Source organism: Protopterus annectens, chromosome 16.part0 (genome assembly GCF_019279795.1).
Source record: "Protopterus annectens isolate FY-2018-M chromosome 16.part0, PAN1.0, whole genome shotgun sequence".
NCBI classification, from domain to species: Eukaryota; Metazoa; Chordata; order Ceratodontiformes; family Protopteridae; genus Protopterus; species Protopterus annectens.
Genome location: NC_056750.1, coordinates 632,539,952 through 632,563,975, shown reverse-complemented (window position 1 = coordinate 632,563,975; position 24,024 = coordinate 632,539,952). Strand labels below are relative to the sequence as shown.

The 24,024-nt window shown below is 39.6% G+C and overlaps 1 protein-coding gene across 1 annotated transcript in view; it reads left to right on the top strand.

Moving 5' to 3' along the window:
* LOC122790939 (probable inactive glycosyltransferase 25 family member 3) overlaps positions 1-24,024 on the top strand; it is a 598,803-nt gene that overhangs the window by 21,214 nt on the left and 553,565 nt on the right. The window lies entirely within an intron of this gene.

Sequence of the window (24,024 nt, the reverse complement as noted above, 5' to 3'; positions counted from 1 at the left end):
TCTCCAAATCTGTTGGTTTTCTAATACCATGATGGGGAGTGGGCCCCATTCCTAAGTCAAAGTATGATTAAAGTTCATGAAATTAGTATTGTTTCAGTCTTTGATGTCAGCCAAAAGTGCTCTTCGCAGCACCTGCAGTGTGCCCAGTAATGATGACTCCTGCAATTCGTACGGGGTTACATGGATTGGTAACGTATCTAAATACGGTTGTAGATTCTTTATTATAAGACCTGTTGCTCCTACTACTATTGGAACTGTCTAGGTATCGTTCTTCCACATTGCTCTCGTTTCTGCCTGCAGGTCATATTTTATGACTTTGTGTTTCTCTGTATGCAAAACACTATAGTGACTAGGTGTGGCGATCTCAATGATCAGTGCTACTTTTGTCTTCTTTTCATGGACCACTATATCCGATATTCTAGCATCTATCTTTTGAACTGTTGGTAATGGGTGATCTCATGTGATATAAACTTTATCATTTTCTGTGATGCTTTGTGGCTCATGTTTCCAGTGTTTTTCAGCCACTTCAGTAAAATAATGTTTGCACAATCCCCAGTGCAACAGTCTTGCCACATTATTATGCCTTTCAGAATACAGTCCTTCTGCCATTAGTATGTCACAACCAGCAACAGGGTGTGCGACTGTTTCCAATTCAGTTTTACAAAACCTACATTTGTGTGTTTCTCCCACAAGTTCAATGGCTTTGTAAACCAGCTTGTACGTAGCCCACTGTCTTGGGCTGCCAATATTAACCTTTCATCTCTTGGTTTGAATTCACCTCTCCTTAACCATTCCTGCGTTCGTTCCTGATCAACATGAGGTTCTTCCAGAAGTTTTCTATACTTGCAACTATATTTATGCGTTTTCCACATTTCTTGCCTTCTCATCTGGTCCTTCACCTTATAGTCTTTCTTTTGCTTTTTGGCACATTCAGTTGCTGCCTAATTTTTATCTACTTCTGGTTTGATTTCCATTCCTGCTTGATGCTGGTATGCTTCTGCTAGATAAAGCAGAGAAGTCATCTTAGATTTATTTTTCTCATGTTTCAAAACTTTCACTACGTTTGGGTCTTGTAAGGTCAGCAGATGTGTGTAGAGTCCCACGATTGCAGATCTGCACATGTAATCAGTTTCAAGGAGGACCATCCCTCCTTCGGAACGGGGAATAGATAATCTTGGTATAGACTGATTTTTATAAATCATTTGGTGAGCATGAAGCATCCTACTTGTTTCCCATCTAATCTACCCAGAACGTTTTGGGGCCAGTCAGTCACTCCAAAACTGTAAGTTAGGACAGGAAGATCAAATTGGTTTATAGCTTGGATTTTGTTCCTAGATGTTTACACTGTTTTCAGGATTAATTTAAGTCTTCTAAAGTATTACTAAGTTTTATTTGCATTTGTTCATGTTTTATTGTTGAGCCTTCATCAGTTCCTTATCTGATGAGCTATACAGTCTTAAATCATCGACAAAGAGAAGATAAGTCTTTACACTTTGTTGTTTTCTAGCAGCCAAATTATAGCTGTGGCCTAAGCTGTAAGTAAACAGCTTAATGGGTTAAGAGCAAGGCAGAATAGCAACGGTGACAGACAGTTACCCTGGAATATCCCCCTTTGAATTTTTATCCCTTAGATAATAATTTGTCCTTTATCATGGCTTAATTGCAAAGTGGTCTGCCACTCTTTCATGGTCACTGTAAGGTAGTCGTTCAGTGTAGGGTATATCTTATACATTTTTAAGCACTCTTTTATCCATGAATGTGGGATACTGTCAAATGCTTCTTTTATAATCAGTCCATGCCATACTTAGATTCTTTCCCTTTTTACAGTTTTCCACTATGACTTTATTTAACAACAAATGATCCTTTGTTCCATATGACTTTCTTTTATTGCCCTTTTGTTCTACTGCCATAATTTGAGTTTTCTTTTAAATGACTATAAACTCTGTCAGCATCAATTCCAGTGTATAGTTTATATGTTGTCGAAAAGCAAGTTATTCTATAATCGTTAGGGTAGCTTGCAAGTTCACTAAAGTAGGAGCACTGTTTTTCCTGTTGTTAGCCAGGTTGATGTTTGTTTGGGGTGCGCATAAAAATAGTTCTTACTCATGGCTAAATCTTCGTGCAAAGATGTTAATACTTTTAACTAAAAATTAGGTACTGTTTCTGGGCCTGGGATTTTCCAGTTAGAGGCTTTTCTTAACTTTATTTCAATCTCTCTGGCTGTTACTTCATCCCATTTCATATCTCATACCTTTAAACGTTTTATTCTTTCTTTTACTTCTATCCATTTAGCATCTTTGTTCCACAGGATCTTCATAGGTACTTCTCCAAAATGTATCTATTTCTTCTCTTTTTGGTGGTCTTTCAATTAATTTTTACCTTGTTTCCCAGTTCTCTATAAAACCTTTTTGGATCATCAATAAGTTGCTTATTTTGTACTTTTCCTTTATATTTATCTGCATATCTTCAAAGTTTTTCTGCCTGTGCTGAAATTTTTAGTTTATTTGCGATGGTACATTATAGATGCTGGTCTGTTCTAAATACTGCACATTGCTTTTATCACATCTATCTATCTTAGTATTTTTGTTGATCTAGTCTCTCTTCTGTAGTCCTCTGTCAGTGACATTTCTTGTCTTAATTGCTTTATAGTTTTCTCTGTTCGATACTTCCATGATGGTATTCGATTTCTTCCCTTTCTTTCCCCCACAACCCTGTGTTCTTGTGGTAGAACTTTATCAGTTATTAATTTGGCTGCACAGTAATATATTCTGCTTACTTCTGTTATATTGCATGGATCTCTATGAACAGTCTTAGTTACTGTGCTCATTTGTTGTATCAAACCTCTGACGTTTTGGATTTTATTGACCTTCTGCAGCCTATTTCTTTCATTGATCTTAATATATCTATGTCTATTAAATCAAGCAGCTCTTTTTTTTTAAGCTCATTTTCTTCCAAACTGAGGGCACATCCCTTGTTTTCCAATTCCTGCAGGCATTCTATAGAAAGTTGTATAACATCATCCTGTGACACATTCTCTTCAATTTCATCCTGTGCCATCTGTTGCTCTATCATATGGGAACTCACTGGCCTATTGACTGCATCACAGTTTCCTATTCCTTCCCTTGCTGTCTAGCTTCAAGTGAATGTTTATACTGGTTTCCTGTAGAAGGCTCCAAAATATTTTCATATGGCACCTGACCAATTTCTTCCTGTTCACGGACTTCCCCGTACTTTGGATATCCATTGCCCCTTCCTGTTGTGGTACTTTCTGAATTAGCTTTTCCACACTGAAGCCTTCACTTTGCATGTACTCCATAACCTTAATTTCTATTTCTTTAAATTCTCCATTACTAATGTCCTTTTCTACTTTTCCTCTTTGTCTCCTTATTTTTTTGTATTGTAAAGTTTTATTTGTTCAGATTCCTCTGCCTGCATTTCTCTTCAAATATCTTTACTGTTTTTGTATTGGTTAGTTTTGCTTTCTCCTTTGCATAAGTATCACACCGTATTAAATCTCTTTCTTTTCCATTTCCATATTTCTTCTTCAGATGTCTCCGGATCTTCCTGCTTCTCCTTACTTTGGGGACTCAGTCCATCATGCTGTGATGCAACCTGTGTTAGAACTTCTACACCAAATCCTTTACTTCACAGGCACTCCATAACTTCAGCTTCCATTTTTTTAACTTCTACTTTACTGATCTTCTTTTCCATGTTTCCTTTTGTGATATTATTACTTTATTGAGAAATTTCTGTATCCGGATGCCTTTGCCTGCATTTCTCTTCGAATATCTTTGGGGCTACCTTCTTTATATTGATTAATTTGGCTTTCTGACAGTTTTTCCTGTGGAAGCATTTTTCTGTCCTCTAATTTCTTTCTCGATCGTTTTATATATCTTGTGTCTGGAAATTCTGGGCTTTTTGCATAATACTAACTATACATAATTTCTTTCTTGCCCTCAATAGTCCACCATATCGTCTTTATGGCTCTTCTTTGGCCTATCAGTTTTTGTGATTTTTTTATGAACTACTACTTCCTTCTATAACAGGGGGGGCTATCCTCCCCCTGGGCCTGGCCACACTGTAGGAATGTTTCCGTATATTTGAGGATTCTACACTGTCATCTTTTCCAGTCCTGGCACCAGTGTGCCTACCAGGATTGGACACTTTTTTTTTATCCTGGGTGTTGTGCTCCCAGCTCTCTCCTTTTAATTTTTAACCTTCTTCTGTCCATGATGTGTGCTATATAAATACAGTCTATTTATCAGTGTCGTCTTGGTAATTTGTTCTGAGTGGAAGGTTAGGTGCAAATCTAGCCATCTTGTTATAGCATACATTCAGTATGTGTAGAGTGCAGGTTACTAAGAAAGGGAGCAATATAACGAAGTGATGGGTGAAGATATGAAGCAACAATGTTTTTTTTTAGCAGATTCTGGGAGATATGGATTAGCTTGATGAAGTGCACCAAATGGTTAGTGTGCATTTTTATAATGGGTTGAAGAATATGATACGCAAATTTCAGGTTTTCACCTACAAGTGAAGTAGTCTAACTATTTCTATTGTAGTATTGTCTTTTGATGCAGTGCTGTTTTTGTAAGAATAACATTGACTTGGTTTTCTTTGCATTTAGAATTAGGTTAGAGCTGTGTAACCATGACTCAGTTGATGAGAATGACTTTTGAGTGACTGGGTGAAAGAACAATATGTTAGGAGCTGAGCAGGTAAATGGTAGAGACGTCTGCGTACTGCATTTTGCTGGCATGCTTGGTTCCAGTGTGAAGATCATTTATAAAGATGTTCAACAGTAATGGTCCTAGGATTGATCCTTGAGGAACACTACCAGAGACAGGGAGAAATAATGAACGTTTGTTTTGCCATTTTATAGCTTGTTGCCGGGTCTATATTAATTTGTAGAATTTTCACTTCAGCAAACCGTTTTTCATTGACCTGAAACAACTGAACATTCAGTTCTGCAAACGTTCACATCCACGAAAGATTTAAGTAAGGAAAGGAAGCAATTGGCCAACAACACAAGTTTGCCCTTTTCCCCATTGAAGTGCAATCTCGGAGTTGGTATAAATAGTTGGGGGGGGTGTCGGGGGCTGTGTCCCTCACTTGGCTGGGTTTGATATACTGCGGGTGTATTCCAGTGTAGTGTTGGCCAAGTGTTTCTTCTCCCTGGTGAAATATTTTTTTTTTTATGTGAATGTTCGCAGAACTGAATGTTCAGTAGTTTGGGGTCGATGAAGAAAGTTTCACAGAAGTGAACCTTGAACAAATTGATATCGACCCCTTGTTGCCTATTTGATAGGTAGCTCTGATCCCTTAAGAGAGATGAACGATCAAGTCCTAAAGAAGAGAGTTTGGTTAGTAATATTTGATGAGAAACTGTATAAAAGGCTTTGGATAGGTCTAAGAAAAGAGACGTGACACAGTTACCTGTATTTCTGTGAAGGTTTATTGCATTTGTGAAACTGAGGAGAGCAGTGTTAATGCTACGATGAGGGAAGAAATCATGTTGAGTTTGAGAAAGATTATTGTTGTAAGGCAGTTGAGAAGCTGAGAATTGATGCATTTTTCAAGAACTGTAGATTGAGGAATTAGGATAGCTGTAGGTCTATAGCTGAAGAATTCAGTGGAATTAACACCTCTGTGCAGGGGAAATGATGAATGTTTGTTTTTTTCCAGAATGAGGGACATGGTTCTTTGTCACTGACCATTTTATCAGGATGGAAATAGGGTAATTAAAGGGGTGTACTTTTGAAGAACGAATGTTCACTACTTCGAACTTCAAAAGTACACCCACACTAACGCGAAAGTGCACTCTAGCGAACCCGCTAGACCAAATGGGCTAGCAGTCACGGACCTTAGGGTTAGGGCACGGGTTAGGGTAAGGGGATAGTTAGTAGGGCTATCCCCTTACCTTGACCTGTGCCCTAACCCTAAGGTCTGTGACTATCGCACCACAGTGAAAGACATTCCAAATCGGACTATGTATTCCACTGTGGTGCGATAGTCACGGACCTTAGGGTTAGGGCACGGGATAGGGTAAGGGGATAGTTAGTAGGACTATCCCCTTACCCTAACCCTAAGGTCCGTGACTATCGCACCACAGTGGAGGACATAGCCCATTTTTCAATGTCCTCCATTGTGGTGCCGTAGGTTCGGTCTAGTGAGCTTAAGCGAAACTGCACTTTTGTTAAAGTGCACTTTTGCTTAAGTGGGGATGCACTTTCCCATTTCGAAAAAGTGAATTTTCATTGTAGGAAAGTACACCCAATTAAGGACATCTGCTGCCATTTTAATATATTCACCTGGTAGATTATCAATAGCTAAGGTAGTGGGTTTCAGGTTTTAAAGATATCTTTATAATGGTAGCCATTGGGACAGGCTCAAACTTGAAAGAATGAGAATTGTTTTCAGTCCAGATTGGTAAGGTGAAATGGGTTCGAGTAAGCTACGTACTGTTTTGATGAAGTGGTTATTGAACTGAGTAGCAATACTGTCAGTAATGCTGTTTGTGTTTGGCAGAGGTGTGGTAGTGTTGCTGGGTGGAGTATTTTATTTATTGCTGCCCAGAATAATTCAGGATTGTTTTAATTCATTTTGTAGGAAAGGGAGCAAGACTGTCAAGAAAAGTATTGAAGTAAGTGACTGCTTTGTCTAGAGGCAGGTCTTAAGTTTGGTCCAATTGATGAGGGATAGGTAAGAGATGAAGGTTGTCCTTGTTAATTGAAATAAGATTGTATATTTGGTTTTATAGGATTGTTTTGTTTACATTGTTATGGTGTCATACTGTAAAGGTTAGAAGATGATCACTGATTACATCAGGGAGGCAGACTGAGATGCTTATATAATTTGGCTTAGAGAAAAGTAACCAGTCTAGTGTAGAATGCTTGTTACTAGTGGGGAAGGTGATAAACTGAATGAAACTCTAAAAAATGTATAGAGTTAGTAGGGAAGTCTGAGTAAGTAATTTGCCAATCAGCATTTACATTACCCAGAATAATGATTTCATGGAGGACATTAGAATTTGTCCAGCCAGGAAAATCATCTGCTTTTTAGCCATTGTTACCTGAGGTATATGTAATGCTACAATGTGTATTATTTTATGTTTATTTGTTTTATGTAAGTTGATGTACAACTTGATGTTTGGTGTTTTGCTAGAGTAAGTAAATCTTACATCTTCGTCATAAAATTTGTTGAGAAGTACATTTTAAATCATTGAATTCACTGAGATGATGGTATCATCAGATTTAGAGGTTCTGATTGTGAAGGTCCATACCTCTCAACCTCTTAGCACAAGAAATCTGGTCAGAGCCTAAAATAATGGGGGGACAAAGGTCCAAAAAAATAGGGACAGAGTTTAAAAATTTGCTAAAATAACAGGATTTGCAATAGCATGCATTTTCTGTGGGATTTGAAGTCTAAAACTCAAATCAGTGTCATTATTTAGTGACTTTAATCTCCAGTGATTTGCCACAAAACCACAAATTTTATGAAGTCAGAGTAAAATTATGAGGCAGGAATCTGGACAGTTCAGAGGTATGTGAAGGCCAATAATTTTGTAATCTGATTTAACTGGGGAAGGAGGTACTAGCGAAGTACTATGCAAAGAAACGATATTCAAAAGGACCAGGTCAAGAATATTGTACCCTTAGTGGATTTGAAACCGTTTGTTCTGGGAAGCTTTTGTTTGTTAAATCCAAAAGCTTGTGGGCATGTCGTGCATTTGAGGTATATATGCTCCAGTTTATTGTTGAGTACTTAATGTCTTGCAAAATAATGGAGTTTTTTTTATAGAGTGAGTACATCAGTTACATCTAGGAATCTTAAAAATATATATATCAGGGAGTACAGGGTATCATGTAACCAGCTATACACTGATACTTTTTTTTAGTGTGATTTGAAGCTCAATGAGCTCTTTCTGTGGGTCCCAGGGAATTTTTCTAGGTGTGATGTCCCTAACAAATGTTGAGATGTCAGCACTGTTGTTGTACCAGAAATGCATGGTAGGTGCTTAACATGGGTTTGGAGGGCGTTCATTCTAAACATTTAAACTAAGATTCAGTAATTGAACATACATGAATGCACTCCAAATGCAGGAGGGCCTCATGGTTGGGCATTTTGATGTTGTGATTTCTGGCATTGAGCAGTGCCACCTTAATGTGGTCCTATTTGGGATTTGATATTATAGCTGTGTTGGGATGCCCATTAGCTGGACTCTGTCAAAAAAGGAACTTTAATGGGTCAGCAAAGGGTTTAACCAGTATGAGGAAACCTTGGAACGAGAGGTGCAGACCATTTTTGCCACAGCATGTAGGACTGTCAAGCACCTTGTCCTGTACAGACACGTATTATACTCACGAATAATACCAACTATTTAACAAATTGTTGAAGCCTGTTATGTTTTCCTGCTACCTAAGCAACATTCTTGGGTTAGGAAGGATTCTTCTCTGGACCACAGTCTTGCCAGCATTTCTCACATGTATGGGAAGTTCTGACGCTCGTCTTTGCATATCCCTCAGGGTTTTGTGTACCCGGCCATTCATTCCCACATGAACCAGTAAACCAACACCATGTAGTAATCCTATTTCCCAACTGAAAGGGCTTTAAAGGCTCTTGAGATATCAGAGGTCCATGCACCCAAAAGACAGCTCACCATCACCCTGTCTTTGTCCAGCCTAGCGAGAGGAGAATCGGCGTGTCTGACTATAGAGCCACCAATCACTTAATCTTTTTTATTTGTAGAGTGGTCCAGTGTACTGGATCAGAGATTATTAAAATCCTGGTGACTCTGTGTTGGAAGTGTGCCATAAGATGATGTGATATTACATTTTTGCTGAGACATAGTATTTGTGGATGGGGGGGGGGTCTTTAGCAGGGACTTTAAAGTCTCCATACAAAATATTGTAGTGTGGGTTGGTGTACACTGTTGCGAAAATGTATAATGCTCACGGTCTGTGTCTTTTGTTTCTTTCACAAACAGAATGTTTTGTACTAAGTAAAAGTTCATTATTTGTGAGCATTATGAAGTTATTACACAGCCTAAGGATACTGAATGCTATGAGGCTGGCAACAGAAAGAGAAAGACATGCTGGCTGACCTTCCATGTTGGTCCAGCGATTTGGAGAATTTGTTTGACATAAACAAGAATAGTATAGTCTGTTAAATCAGATAGTTATTGCACTTTACTTTGAGGAAGCAAATTGCTGTTCTAAGTGACTATTGAATAGGCACTATGCAGAGTAACTGTTAAGGGTAACGTAAAGCAACTACAAGATAATTTTGCTCAAGTAGAGCAGCTATGGGTTGTTAGATGTTACTGTGTACACCCATTGTGTGTAGAGTGGCTCTTTGCACAACTTTAGGCAGCTGTCTGTACTACAGATATTACTAATCACACTAACCAGTAGTGATTTGGAGAGGTTAGGTGGTGTATGTCTCAAGATACCAAAATCTTTACAGTGCACGGTTAAATGTGGCTGAGCAGTGAGTAATGCTGTGCAAATGAAGGCAATTTATAGCAACACAGAAAAGTTGAAATATTCAAATGGCCACACTAGCCAAAACACTGTTCAAGGTTCTACAGCAATCAGAAGCCTAGAACTGACCAAGTTCTTTCTCCCTTCTCACTAGAGTACAAACCAAAGCAATTCTTAGCTAGATTATTAGAAAAATTACTAAAAAAGTATGTAGCTGTTACAGTGAAACTCGGCAAGAACCCAGAAGTACTTATCCCAGGTCTTTCAGGGCTGCCTTTTGTCAAATCTGGTAGAAAATTGTCAAAATCAGTAGCTTTGCAGCTTCGCATATAGCCACTTGTATCAAATGAGCTCTATTTTCTGCAAACACTGGCAATTTGTAACAAAAGAGAAAAGCTGAAAATATTAAAGTGAGCATGCTGGACAATCACAAAATAGCATACTTAAAAATTCTACATCAGACAGTCCTAGAAATGGCTCTAGGCTGCACAAACATAGGCAGTTTGTAACAACATAGAAAAGCTGAAAATATTCAAATGAGCATGCTAGACAATAGCAAGAGATCACTTGTAAAATTCGACCACAGTCCGAGGCCTAGAAATGGCTACATTCTTTCTCCACTTGCACTAAACTACAAACCAAGGCAAATCTTGGGTTGATTACTGTAAAACAGCCAAAAAGTGTGCAACTGTTATAGTAAAACTGAGTAAGAATATAAAAGGAACTTATCCTGGACCCTGTGAATAAAATTTATTTAATATGCACCTTCCATATTTTAATATGGTTACCAAACATGCGTTTTCTTTTCTTTATATCTGTTTTGTCAAATTGTCTTTTGGAAGATTCTATTTGGCTTCTAGTGCTGGTCTGTAGTACTAAGTTTCTTCATTTTTGCCTGAGGAACATGGCTTGATTCTGAGTACTTAACATGTGGCTTTTTCCTTCTCTTTTGCATCAGTTCTGGTCATAACTTTTTAATTTATTACTGAGTTTGACAGTCTGACTAAAAAAGTAGGCATAATATTATTTGTTTTTCAGCTAGCTCTATTTTCTTGTGTGTCCCAGAATAACTAATGGTTGAAGCTCCAGCCAGGCAAATGCAACCAGGTAAATCCCATTAAAAAATCCTTAAACAGTTTTTCTGCCAGAGACAAGTCCTGTTGCACTCCATCTAAAGAATTTAGAGAGGGACGAGTGACGGTAAGGAAATTTGAGGATCCGAACATGGATAACAAGCAGGCAGGGTATTTCGTATAGATGGTTTAATACATAGAAATACATCAAGATGGATAACCGCATGATAAAATATAAACAAACTGGCTAACAGACAGACCTTGCATACATTCTTGCATGCATGCTTACATCTCAACAGCTAACGACAAAATGGCAGTCAGGCTCACACATGCTCAGTATTTATACACTTCTGCAAGCACTTGGATAGCTTCTTAAAGATGTATACACACATTGATCTACATTCTCCATCCTTAAAAGATTGCCCTTTTGTAAAAACAATATTCGAGTTAGACATGCATTACTATAGACATTAGAAACAAAACACAATGTTCATGTCCAAGTTGATGTGTATCTGTTACATGGTCTGGAGATATGACCAAATCTCTTAACATAACAATCTGGACTGAATTTAGCAACAGGGACTGTCTTTGGTGAACAACTCGTATCCGGAACTTCTGGATTTGTCACAGGAGTGGGAGTGTTCTCTGAAACTTCCTCAGGAATTGGAGCACCGGGCAACTCACTCTGAGATAGTCTTTCTCACAGGCTATGTATTGTGGTATTGGCATGGTCTCAAATGTTTCTCATTCCACCTAAACTCTGCTCTTTGTGATTCCACAATGTATGATCTCGGTTCTAGGCAAATATTCTTCACGACTCCAGTCCGATCATAACCCTTAGACGTTTGCATCCTTACCACTTCTCCTTCTCTGGACAGGTGAACAAAGCCGTTTAATGTGAGGAACATTTTTAAGATTCAAGATCTTCAGGAAAATATCACTATTGTCTTGTTTAAACTTCTCTAGTAACTGTTTTGCACTTTGAACCGCATGTTCTGCAAACCATTTGACTGCGGATAATCAGGGCTACTTGTGACATGACTTAAGTCCCATTCTTCAGCAAATCTTTTGAACTGTTGGCTTGTAAACAGTGTGCCATTGTCAGAAATAACTTTGTGCAGACTACCATGTTTTGCAAAATGGCGCTTCATTTTAGTAATGACAGTACTGGATGCTAAATTAGGAAGTCAATCTCAAACCAATTGGAATAAGAGCTTACTAACACCAAATAATGTTCACCAGTCGACTCGAAATGTTGGTGGCTACTGTCGACCAAGGTAGTTCAGGAGTCTGGTTTAACCGAAGTGGTTCTTTCTGTTGATGTGGCTTTGTACTATTACACATGGAACAAGATAAAAGTACTCTCTCAATGTCTTGTGACATAGAAGGCCAAAATACTAATCCTCTCGCCCTTCTTTTGGTAGAGTCGGTTCCTGGATAATTATGATGCAAGATAGTAATATACTATTGTTGCAAGGACTTTGGAACTAACATTTTCGGACCTTTCATAATGATACCATTGTCAAAATGTCATCTCTGTATGGAAAATAAGGTTGCACTTCTTGAGGTAAACTAGATTGCTTTGATGGCCATCCTTGATAATGTGGTTGAGCTTTTGTAATACTGGGTTTGTGGCTGTGTGATCTCTCAGCTCATTAAGATGTGCGGAATAAATTTTTCTCACCTCCCTGACTTCAAAATCAAGATTCTCGTTCTCATGCTGTTTAGTTGTGTTTCTGGGAGATCTGGATAATATATTAGCAAGATAAAGAAGTTTGCTTTTCTTCTAGACAGGAGTGAAATCATACTTTTACAGTCTCAACATCGTACTTTGCAGTCTGGCTGGAGCTGAATGCACAGGCTTTTTCAAGATAGTAAGTAGAGGTTGGTGGTCTGTTTCGATCTGGATAGGTCTACCATAAATATAATCATGCAACTTCGAGCATGCAAACACAATTGCCAAAAGCTCTTTCTCGATCTGGGCATACTGTATTTCAGTTTGGGTAAGAGTTCTTGACGCATAGACAACATGTTGACACTCTTGTAGAATGACTGCACCAACACCAAATTTCGAAACGTCACATGAAAGTGTAACTGGTTTATGAAAATCATAATATCTGAGAGATGGTGGACTAGCGATTTTTCTTGTTTTCAGGACTTCAAATGCTCTTTGGTGTTGCTCTAACCAAGACCATGCTACATCTTTACATGTCAGCTCTCTCTAAGCAGTGCTGAAAGTTGGCTCAAGTCTGGAATGAAATTGCCTAGAGAGTTAACCTTACCAAGAAAACATTGCAGGGCTTGAGCATTGTCTGGAGCTGGCATGTTGAGAATGGCTGTTTGCTTTGAAGGGTCTGGTCATAGGCCTGAACTAGTAAACAAATGACTAACATAAGTAACCTCTTGTAGCCTGAATTTACATTTCTGTGGATTTTGCTTAAGATTCACTTGACACGCTCTTTCCAGAACTTTTCTGAGGTCTCTGTCATGCTCAGCTTCCCCGTTACCTCCTCCTAGTATGTGGTCTACTATAATAGCACAAGGATTCCCAGAAAAAAAGTTGCTCCATTGCACATTGAAAGACTTCATTTGCAGAATTTATCACAAATGGTATTCTGAAAAGTCTGTACCTGCCAATCGGAGTACTGAAGGTAGTGAGCAATGAGGATTTCTAGTCGAGCTGAATTTGCCAAAATGAACTCTCTGCATTTAGGACAGAAAAAACAGTGGCACTTGGCATCAGAGCTGCTGCTACTTCGACTGTGCGCATTGGATGATGAGGTCTTTTTAGTGCTTTGTTCAAATCTCTTGTATTAATACATATTCTGATATCATCTGAGCTTTTCTTTTGAGATACCATCATGGAAGATACCCATTCAGTTGGTTCTGCATCTGGATAAATCGCACCTTGTCACACCATTTTATCTAGCTCTGCTTTGACTCTGTCTTGCATGGCTATTGGAACTTTTTGAGCTGGCCTGATAACAGGACTGACATTTGGATCTAACTTCATGGAGTATACAACTGGAAGCTTCCCTAGTTTGTCTTTGAAAAGATCACCATATGTAAAAAAAATATACTGGGCGAAATTTAGAGTAGTGGTGTTTCAAGTTAACATGATGGACTTCCTTGTTAAATGAAAGGTGTCCCATTTTCAAACAGTCTCTGAGCCCTAATAATGACCAGACGTGCCTCTTGACCACATAAAATAAGTTGTAGCATCTCCCAGCAGAGTAACATGAAAGCACTATTGAGCCTTCAGTCTGAATTTCTTCATGTCAGTAAGCAACAAGCTTTGCACACCTTCCCAAATCAAGCCTTTCGCCATGACACACTCTAGCAAATGTTTCTGCTGACATAACGTTGCACTTGGAACCTGTGTCAGCTTTGAGCTGTATGGTTCATAGGTTGGTACTAGGCTATCGGCACTAGAGCCTATACAAGCCTAGCCATAACAATTCTCTGGCTATTTCTTCCCACAATATTTACTTTCCAGGACCCCTGTCTAGTGATCCCCAGGGTAAATTTCCTATCTCCCATCCAGTCGTCATGGTTCCTTTTGAAGAGTGCCAAGGAGGTGCTCTGCTTGACATGTATGGGCAGTCTATTCCAAAGAATGGGGAGTCTCTGGGTCAGGAACCTATCCCTCCAGCAGGCTTTGTTCATTGTGATGACAAGGTTTAGGTCTCTGAAGCGTGTGGCTCCGAGGGATTGGGATTTCTTTAAGTGTAGCATGTCCAACAGCTCTGGGTTTGACATGGCCTTGTATGTTAAGCAGAGATCGCCTCTGAGTAGACGATATACGACAGAATATAGCTGGAGTTTTTTTAGTCGTTCAGCATAGGGCATCTGCTTTAGGCCTGTGATTCTTTCTAGTGAGGTGTTTTTGCGGCCTTTCCAGTTGTTGCAGATGTCTTGTGAGGTACATACCAAAGGGGGCATTGTACTCTATGATGGGTCTAATGAGGGATGAGTACAGTGGGACAATGACCTCCTTTTTTCTGGATGAAAAGGCCTTAGTGATGAGGTGTGCCACATAAAAGGATTTCCTGACTGTTGTGGCGATGTGGTTATCGAAGGTGAGACCATTGTCCACCTGTGTTACTAAGTCTCATCACACTTTTGGTGTTTAGTGTACTGCCCCTATGTGGTAATTCATGGATACATAGTTTTTCCCAAAGGGGATAACTATACACTTCTTGGCATTGAGCTTGAGCCCATGACTCTGGCGCCAAGCATCTGTTGCTGTAAGGCCCTTTTGTAGAAAATCCACATCATTTGGGGATTCAGTAATGGCTCCTAGTTAGCAGTCCTCTGCAGACTTTGTTAGCCAGAGTCCCTAAGTGTTGGCCTATACTTCAGAGAAGTAGATGCCAAACAAGAGTGGTCCCAGGACTGAACCCTGAGGTACTCCACTTGTCTGGAGCTGGATTTGGAGTCTGCTACTTTTACAGTGTGGGTTCTGTCAGTAAGCCAGTTGGCAACCCATCAAGTGATGTAGGGATTTATGCCCAGCTTAGTAAGTTTATCTATGATTCAGAGTGGGGGATAGTGTCTAAGGCCTTGGCAAGGTCCAGATAGGCTGTGTGGACTGCCTTACCCTTGTCCACGGCTCTGGAGACTGATTCGAACAGGTCGAAGAAGTCAATCAGGTTCAGGAGACACTATCGGCCCTTCATGAACCCAAGCTGGGTGGGGTCCAGTGTCTGAAGGTTGCTAATGTCTTTGTTTATAAGTTCCATTGCCTTGCAGATCTAACATAACTTATACAGATAACTGTAGCTGTGCGCCACTCAGTGGGCATGAAGCCTGAGGTGAGGCTATGATTAAACATGACACTTAGGTGAGGTGTCAGCTCATTTTGTAGTTCATGTAGTATACAGCCTGGGATGTTGTCTGGTCCCATGGATGCTGTATTCTTAGCTTTGGAGAGTGCGTTTTTTTACCTGTGTGGCCATGATTACCGGAATTTGGCAATCTTTTGGTATTGAGATGGGCCCTTTAGGGGATGAGGGGGGTGAAGTTAGCACTGAAGTGATCTGCCAGGATATTGGCAATGTCCTTGGGATTAGTATATTTAATGCCATTCTGTTGTAGCTCAGACAGATCTGAGCATTGCCATTTAGATTCTTGACATAGCTATAGAATGCCTTGTGGTTGTCTTTGGAATCTTTGGCAATTTTATTTTCGTAACTAGCTTTGGAGGATTTTATGAGGAATCTCAGCTTCTTACTGAGGCTGGTAAGGTAGTTTTTTGCATCCTGGGATTTTCCTCTTTCCTGCAACAGTTTCTTCTGTCTGTTTTATCGTTTGTTTATGACGGGGAACCACCAGATTGGTTTCCTTTTTTTGGAGGAGAGCGTCTTGGTTCTATTTGGGATGGCATGATTCATGCACAAGTGGATGTGCTCGTGCAGTGCTTTAGTGTAGGATTCGGCAGTCGAACTTTCAGTTCCCGTCTGCATGGGTGTCATGAAGTTTGTCACTTCTGACTTGAGTAGCATGAAGTTGGCCTTGGAGAAGTTTTTTACAGATGTTTCCTTACTGGGGTTGGGGGTGGGATGTGGATGTCAAAGGTGATTAGCTTATGGTCAGACCTAACCAATGAGGGGGTGACCACAGGTGTGGAGCATCGATTTCCCATGTTGGTAATGACCAGGTCCAGGAATTGGACCCCCTGGTGGGACTATGGATTAGTTGATCCAGGGCGCTGGAATTTATGAATTCCAAGAACCGTTGGGCAAAGGTGTTGGTACACGAGTAGTTTTCCCAGTTAATGGCAGGGTAGTTAAAATCACCCATTATTAGGGTGTTTGGTTGTATCTTAATATTTTCCAGTATGTTTAGAAAGGTGTAGTGAGACTCTTGGGGCATGGTGGGGGATCTATAGCAAGCTACAGTTTGGATTGCAGTCTCACCTAGTGTTAGTTGCACCTGGAGAATTTTGGATGCATTGTGTTGGGCAACTAGCCTGGAGGTGTGAATATCCTTGGTGAATATGGACACTCCTCCACCTTTAGTGTTTCGGTCCTTGTTTGGTGGCTGAAAAGTAAGGTAAGAGTTGTAGCCTGGTATTGCAGGGGTGCTGTCTGTAGCCTTGAACCAGGTCTTAGTTACTGCACAGATGCTGATGTTCTCCATTTTTAGGAGTGCCTCGAGAGAGTGCATTTTGAAGTTTAGACTTCTAGCATTGAGTAGCATTACCTTCAGATTTTGCATACTTGTACCTGTTACAGTGGTGGTTTTGTCCTTTGAGCCTTGCCTAAAAAAGGCACTATAGTGGTGGCAAGAGCCTTAGCCAGTAACCTGAATCCCAGGGGCGACAGGTGCAGACCATCTCTGGCAAAGCATTGTGGTTTGTCGATCATATCATCCCAGGCAGACAGATACTGGGTCTCCTTTGAATGACACCAGAAGCTTAGCCAATTGTTGGTCAAACATTTTGTCCTTGTACTGTAGTATCATTCTGGTGAAGGCAGGATGCTACTCGGGGCTAAGGTCATACCTGCCTGGGCCACATGATCTGAGAGCTCTTCCATGTCTCTCTTCATGTAGTCCAGGGAGGTACGTCTCAAGTCATTCATTCCAACATGGACAATAACAGAGTCTTATTTGTACTTGCTGTGGAGTGACTTAAGTGCATGCATTATGTGGCGGATCTTGGTACCCGACATGCAGCTGTCTGTAATTTTCTCCTTGTTCAGCCTTGTGAGTGGAACATCAATGTGCCTGACTATAGAGTCACCTACAACTAAAGTGTTGGGTACGTTGTCTTGCCTTAGGGGCTGCTGTTGGGTGGCACACTGCTGTTGTGAGTTATGTGATTGGTGTTTGTTTGCATTTCAGCTTTAGAGGTCCTTGTTGCTTGGGTAGGTTAATGTTAAGGGCCTCCGCATATGGGTAGGTTAATGTTAAGGGCCTCTGCATATTTGGGTTTAGTGTTGCTATGTGTGGGTGTTGGTAGTGAGGGTTTTGAAGGGCTATGTGTTGCTTGAGGCGTAATGGGGGGTGTTAACCTTCTCTTGATTGTCTAGCACAATCTTGGCTGGAGAGAGCTTTGCTTCCATTTTGGCTATGTAAGTGCATCGCTCGCAGGTTGTAGTGTTGTATGGTAGGAGGAGCCTCAGTATGCCCAGATTCACCAGGTGGATAGGAGAAATCACTGGAAGCTGACTCTTGGACATGCCCGGTTAGGTACTTTTTGTAAAGTACAAGAGCTGTTTTCCCTTACCTTGGCAAGGTACTTTACAATTCTAGGCTGTTTAGTGCCTACGATTAATTCCTCCTTATTAACAAAGAGAGTTGAGTGCTTGTATCAGTTTAAGGCTTCCTAGTACTTTCCAGCAGGTTTTAGAGCAAGTGCTAATTACAGGGACTCCAACCAGAAAGAGTCAGGAATCAATGCACTCTGCTCCTACTCTCACCGGGATCAGAATATAAGCACAGATTCCAAGCTGTCACCTATTAAGCAGTTATTAAGCTTTCTGGTGATCAGCAGTCTCCAGGAAATGTAACTGCACTCCTCGCACCGAGAGAAAACAGAAGCACTAATCCCAAGATGACTACTGAGAGACAGAATGTGGGCTCTCCAGTAACTGGTGGTCTTGCGATAGATGCTTAAAGGTAAGATGAAAAAAATGGTTTATCCTAAACACTGCAGTGTGCACTAGAGGGATTAGATGTGAAAGTAGGTAACTTAAGTTTTACCTGTCTAAAAAGTTAAGTTTTAGTGGAGAGTCACTATTTTTAAAACAGCAAGATAGTTTGAAAGGGGGTGGTCACTTTTTTCTGGTACTATGGAATGCAGTATGATGGCCAATAAATTTAAATAGGTGAAGGGGAGTGATTTCATAAAATGATAATTTTGTGCTTACTCGCACAAGCCAGTAAAAGCAGAGAGAAAATGATATATATGGTCAAATTAACATACGGGACAGGCAACTAGAAAGACAGTGGTGTTTAAGCACACATCAGTAACTGGGTGGGTGAAAGGGTGGGAAAAATTATTTCTGCCTGACTCACAAGAGACAGAGCTATTGTCTCTTCAAGTTTTAATATGCAGTTAAAAGCAGAATACAAGTAAAACACAAGGTAAAGAAAACAACTCACAGTATTCAAAATAGAAAAAGGCAATAAAGTATGCAAAATACAACAAATAAAAAGCAAACTAACCTTTCCCTCACAGCAAAGTGTAGCAGAGTCTGGGTTTGACATTTATCTGAGCAATACAAAATACTTAATTCTTTGCCCTTAAATCTACTGCATTGTTTCATAAAGCACCGACACACCATCAACATAAAGAGCAGCGTTGCAGCTCTTTAATTGATCACCTCATTTCTAAAAATGTTCCCCTTTAATATAAAGAATGTGGGCCTTTTGATTTACAAAACCTTTTGAAATGATTCCAGTTATTGCATTTGTGACATTTTTGACCAAAAGCTAAGCATGTTTCCCTTTTAGATTCATGTGTTCCATCACAATTAAGACAGTTGGCAGTGAAAGTAGGTTGGGGCCCATGCTTTGAATTTGCTGATTCACTCGTACTTCACTGAGACTGTGCAAACTCTGAAATTTGCTGGAAAGCTCTGGGGTTTACCAGTGGGTGCTATAGGGGCTACAGTTACTGTCATGTGCTCGGGCCTGTTTCTTTTAACCACGTGCTGCATACTGTCAACATGAGCTTTATCACTGTGCCTTCTACAGCTATTCTCATTTGTAAGCATATTTGTGAGCTCATATATCTGACAAATCTCAATGGCCTTAATCAAAGTTAATTCACTGTCATGAAGCAAAATCTTTTTCACAACATCATCTTTTATACCACACATGTCTTGTCCTTTATCAACTCATCCCTTAAATCACCAAATCTGCACTTTTTAGCCTTGTTTCTCACGTCAGTTATATATGCTACATAAGTTTCACCAGGCTTTTGATCCCTTGGGTAAAATAAGCGCCTTTCCATTGTAACATTTGTCTGGGGAGTTACCATTTCTCTAAATTTACGTTTTAAGCACTCAGGGTCCTCCCTTGACTCAGCTGGTACAACTATATGACTGCCCCCTGCATAGAGACCAGGTGCATACACAAATGAACGCTCCCTTTCTATGGCTTCTGACCCAGCTAAATTAAGCAGAATAAATGCCTTTGTACGATCATCTTTATCAGAAAATGCAGCCTGTATAAAAGTGTCATACTTTTGCTCAAACACTCCAGTTCTCTGCAATATTATTGTCAAACACAAGTTCACTGGGTTTTCAAAATTCGTCTGCCATGCCCACAAAGTATGCACAAACACACTGAAAATATGGCCCTTGTAATTATATACGAACAAACTGTTCTGTGAGCTTGTAATAACATTCAAATGCACAATAAACTCTTTGAAATACTGTACTTTGCAAAATATGCTCTGTAATGGCTGTATTTTGCAAAATAACTGCTTTTATACTGCACAAACATGCAAACCCTTCATACTCTTCTGATAACTCAGACATCTGTGATTTTAATACAAAATATATGTGCTTAGCGAAAATGCGGTCATTTCCTTTTATTTTATTCGTTTTATGCAATTACTATTTCAAATATTTTCCATAGTAATTTGAATATTTTTATCAGTATTGGTTTATTCAAATATCATTTAGAGTGCTCTATATGTCTCGTTTTATGTTTTGTGAATAAGAAATAGTGCAGAGCAAGTTTTAACATCTGAAATTAGTTTCTGGCCTGTTTTGCGAGGTATACGTACAGTAGGGATGATTCACTCCTCTATATTCCTCCAGTTTCAACTGAGTGCTTCTTGATCTCAAACTGAAAGAATTTAGATTTCATCCTGGCCTCAAGTTCTTTAGACATGCCGCTTCTGAGACACCATGTTGCTCATCCCTCTCTAACATAGATGACAAGCAGGTGGGGTATTTCATTTAGATGCTTTAATACATAGAACCACATCAGGATGGATATCAGCATCATGAAGTATAAACAAACTGGCTAACAGACAGACCTTACATACAGAACATGTTTACATCTCAACAGCTAACTACAAAGTGGCAGTCAGGCTCCCACGTGCTCAGTGTTTATACGCTTGTGCAAGCCCTTGTATAGCTTCTTAAAGGTATACACACTTTGATCTACACTTACTTTTATACATATACCAACTTTATGATTGCACAATCTCAAATACAATCTAAGGAGAAGCAATTAATGAGTTATAACTCGTTCACTTGTGATCTAGGAGTTGAAGTCTCATCCACTAGACACTTAACCATGTGTGCAGAAGCTGCTAGCTCCGTAGTCTCTGGTGCAAAATTGTTACATTTGACTAGTTTACTGATTTAATGTGGGAACAAGCCGTCTGCATCCTTGTGAGTTTTTTAAGTAGATTTCAGTTTCGCCGCTTCCTTCAGGAGTTTTGTCATTCAAAACAAACTATACCTCTAATATATTTCATAAAGTGGCAACAGATGCAGATGCTTTAACAGTTAAAATCAAAAATGTTTTATTATAGCAATAACCCATGCCTGGGTGTGGGTAATGCTGGATTTACCCATGGTTGGCGTGGTTTGGTCCTGAGGGCGAAGCCCGAGGGACCAAACAAAGACAACCGTGGGTAAATCCAGCATTACCCACACCCAGAAGTGGGTTATTGCTATTATACAATGACATTATTTAAGAAAAGAAATAATGGCATTGTATAATGCCTCTTTGCTGCCCTTCCGCAGCTGTCTGGTGTTCCGCGGCAGTTCTGATGTACTGCGCATGCCTACGCAGTACATCAGAGCTGTGGGCAAAAGCAACGGAGAACGCAAGATCTCCATTGCTTTTTACTGTCTCGCTATGTTAAATGGGTTTAACATATGAGACAGTTTAAAATAAGCAACAGAGATCTCCGTTGCTTATTTTAAAGCTGTCTCGCTATGTTAAACTCATTTAACATAGCGAGACAGGTTAAAAAAAAAAGCAACGGAGATCGCAAGATCTCCGTTGCTTTTTACTCACTGTGTCGCTATGTTAAAGGAGTTTAACATAGCGAGACAGCTTTAAAAAAGCAACGGAGATCTGCGTTGCTTTTTTTAAACCTGTGTCGCTATGTTAATCTCTTTTAACATAGCGAGACAGTGTTTTATACCAACGGAAAAAGTCCGGGCGACCGGACCTTTTTCCGTTAGTATATTGAGGGATTTACAATGGGCACGCTGGTTGGGCTGGCCAATCAGCGTGCACGTTTTAGAGGAGGCATTGTATAATGCACAGTATTTACTCCTGCTGCTGCCTGCAAGATGCCATAACTGGAAGTCCACCCAAAGCATTTTGAAGTTAAGTACTGTAGCTGCATAAGTTATTTACTATAACAGTCATCTTCAGTACCTAAGCTCTGAGTTCAGGTCATCATCCATTTGCTTTTCCATGGAGTGCCATGTTTTTATGGTACTTTTCTTCTTCATCCTACAGGATCCCTTTTTTGTTCTCACTGTTTCCAGATTTTTCACTTAGCTCTTCTAGTCCAGCCAAAGCATGTGTCTCAAAGATCATTATGGTGATGAGGTTTGGAAAAAGGCTGCTGTTGCAGCATACAGTATGGATATTACATCTCCAGTATAATGTGTAGTTATCTCAGTAGTTTATCATATTAGTAAAAAACCTAAATAAATAGGGAATCTGATAAAAGATGTGTGCAGTTACCTGTAGTTGATCCAGAAATCTGTAAGTGGAGTCTGTCATTCTGGTAATTTACTTTGACCCACATATAGGGAAATCTTCCAGTCACCATACACGTTGTTCCCTGATGGCAATAAAACGTAACCACAACTTCAAGTAGGTAAATTCCAGGACATGAAACACGACATACACTTCTGGATACTCAGTGAGACTTTAATTCCAAAACAGAGTGAGCGCTTTCGCCAACAGGCTTCTTCAGAATGGACTCTGTAACCAATGAGAATCCATGGTGGGCTTTTTAAAGAGGTTAGATTTTTATGCTTGTATGAAGAGTCTGAAGAAGCCTGTTGGCGAAAGCGCTCACTCTGTTTTGGAATTAAAGTCTCACTGAGTATCCAGAAGTGTATGTCATGTTTCATGTCCTGGAATTTACCTACTTGAAGTTGTGGTTACGTTTTATTGCCATCAGGGAACAACGTGTATGGTGACTGGAAGATTTTACTACATATTGATCACGTGTGCTCCCGTCTCCGCTGGTGTGCTACTCTGCATTTGGATTGTGCACATATAGGGAAAGACAAGAAGAGACTAAGCAGAGAAAAAAGGGATATTAACATAGTGCAACTGTAACAGCAAGGTATTAAAATAAAGAATGTGCTGAAGTCACACATGCTTTATGTCCTATTAAAGTGTAAAACAAAGATGATTATCTCTTTATCATGCACTTAACTGCAACCTCAGGGTAAATGTATTTTTAAGGTGCTGTCCAGAAAACTGAGAGAGACAGGGATGCAAAATTGCAGTTCCATATGTCAACCCTAGATGCGAAAAATAATAATGTTTATAGAGGTAGCCAGAAATATATAAATCTAAGGTGTTATTTAGATTATGCCATTCAGTAATATATATTTTGAAGTAAATATGGTATAAATCAATAGGTACAGAAATTTTAAGTAGAGAACCTACTGCTGGGATCAGAGAGGTATCATTAACATTTTTAAATAATTTGTTGAGCAGTTATATCTGATTTAAAAAAAAAAAAACAAAAAGAACAAAACCAGGATGTTTGACTTGTGTAGAACGATTTGCAAAAATAAAAAAAAAAAAATTGTGTGTGTGTCATAAATCTAGTGTATGTGGGGAGGTTGTGTAGTAGTCAGGTACTTGGACATAATTTGCATGCATATAGATGCTGTATATCATATGGATGGCCAGCACAATACTGAAGGCTGCAGCATTGAATCTGCTTATCCTCTGAAAACCGGTGTTTCTTGGGAATGGGTGTTTGCCATTTACTCCATATGAAGCAATGGAGTTGGTATATATAAAATGCAGGGGATATGGGGGAGTGCAGGGAGCTTGCATCCCTATAAAAACACTTGTTAGGAGGATAAGCCAATTCAATGTTGTAGTACTTTGCTGGTAATTCGTATAGGATATTTACTATATGATATCGACCCCATATTAGCTAGGTGTACTAATGTGTGTGTGTGTGTGTGTGTGTGTGTATATATGTTTGTAATTTCTTACTTGCATACATATGTTGACCACGAATACCCATCTGTGAAGTCCTAGGAAGATAACTCCAGAGATGACAAGTCAATACTGAATACAATGAAACACGTACATAATGTTAATGTTATGATAACTGAGATTACAGCACAAAACTACCAAGATAAGCATTACGATTTTATGCAAATTGAATGAAAACGAGGGCGGTAGAAATACATTGTAGAGACTGGTGGTTAGGATGGTAGATGTTGCAGTGGAAAGAAGCATTTATTGATCATGTTGAGTAATACAGATAAGGCAGGTAA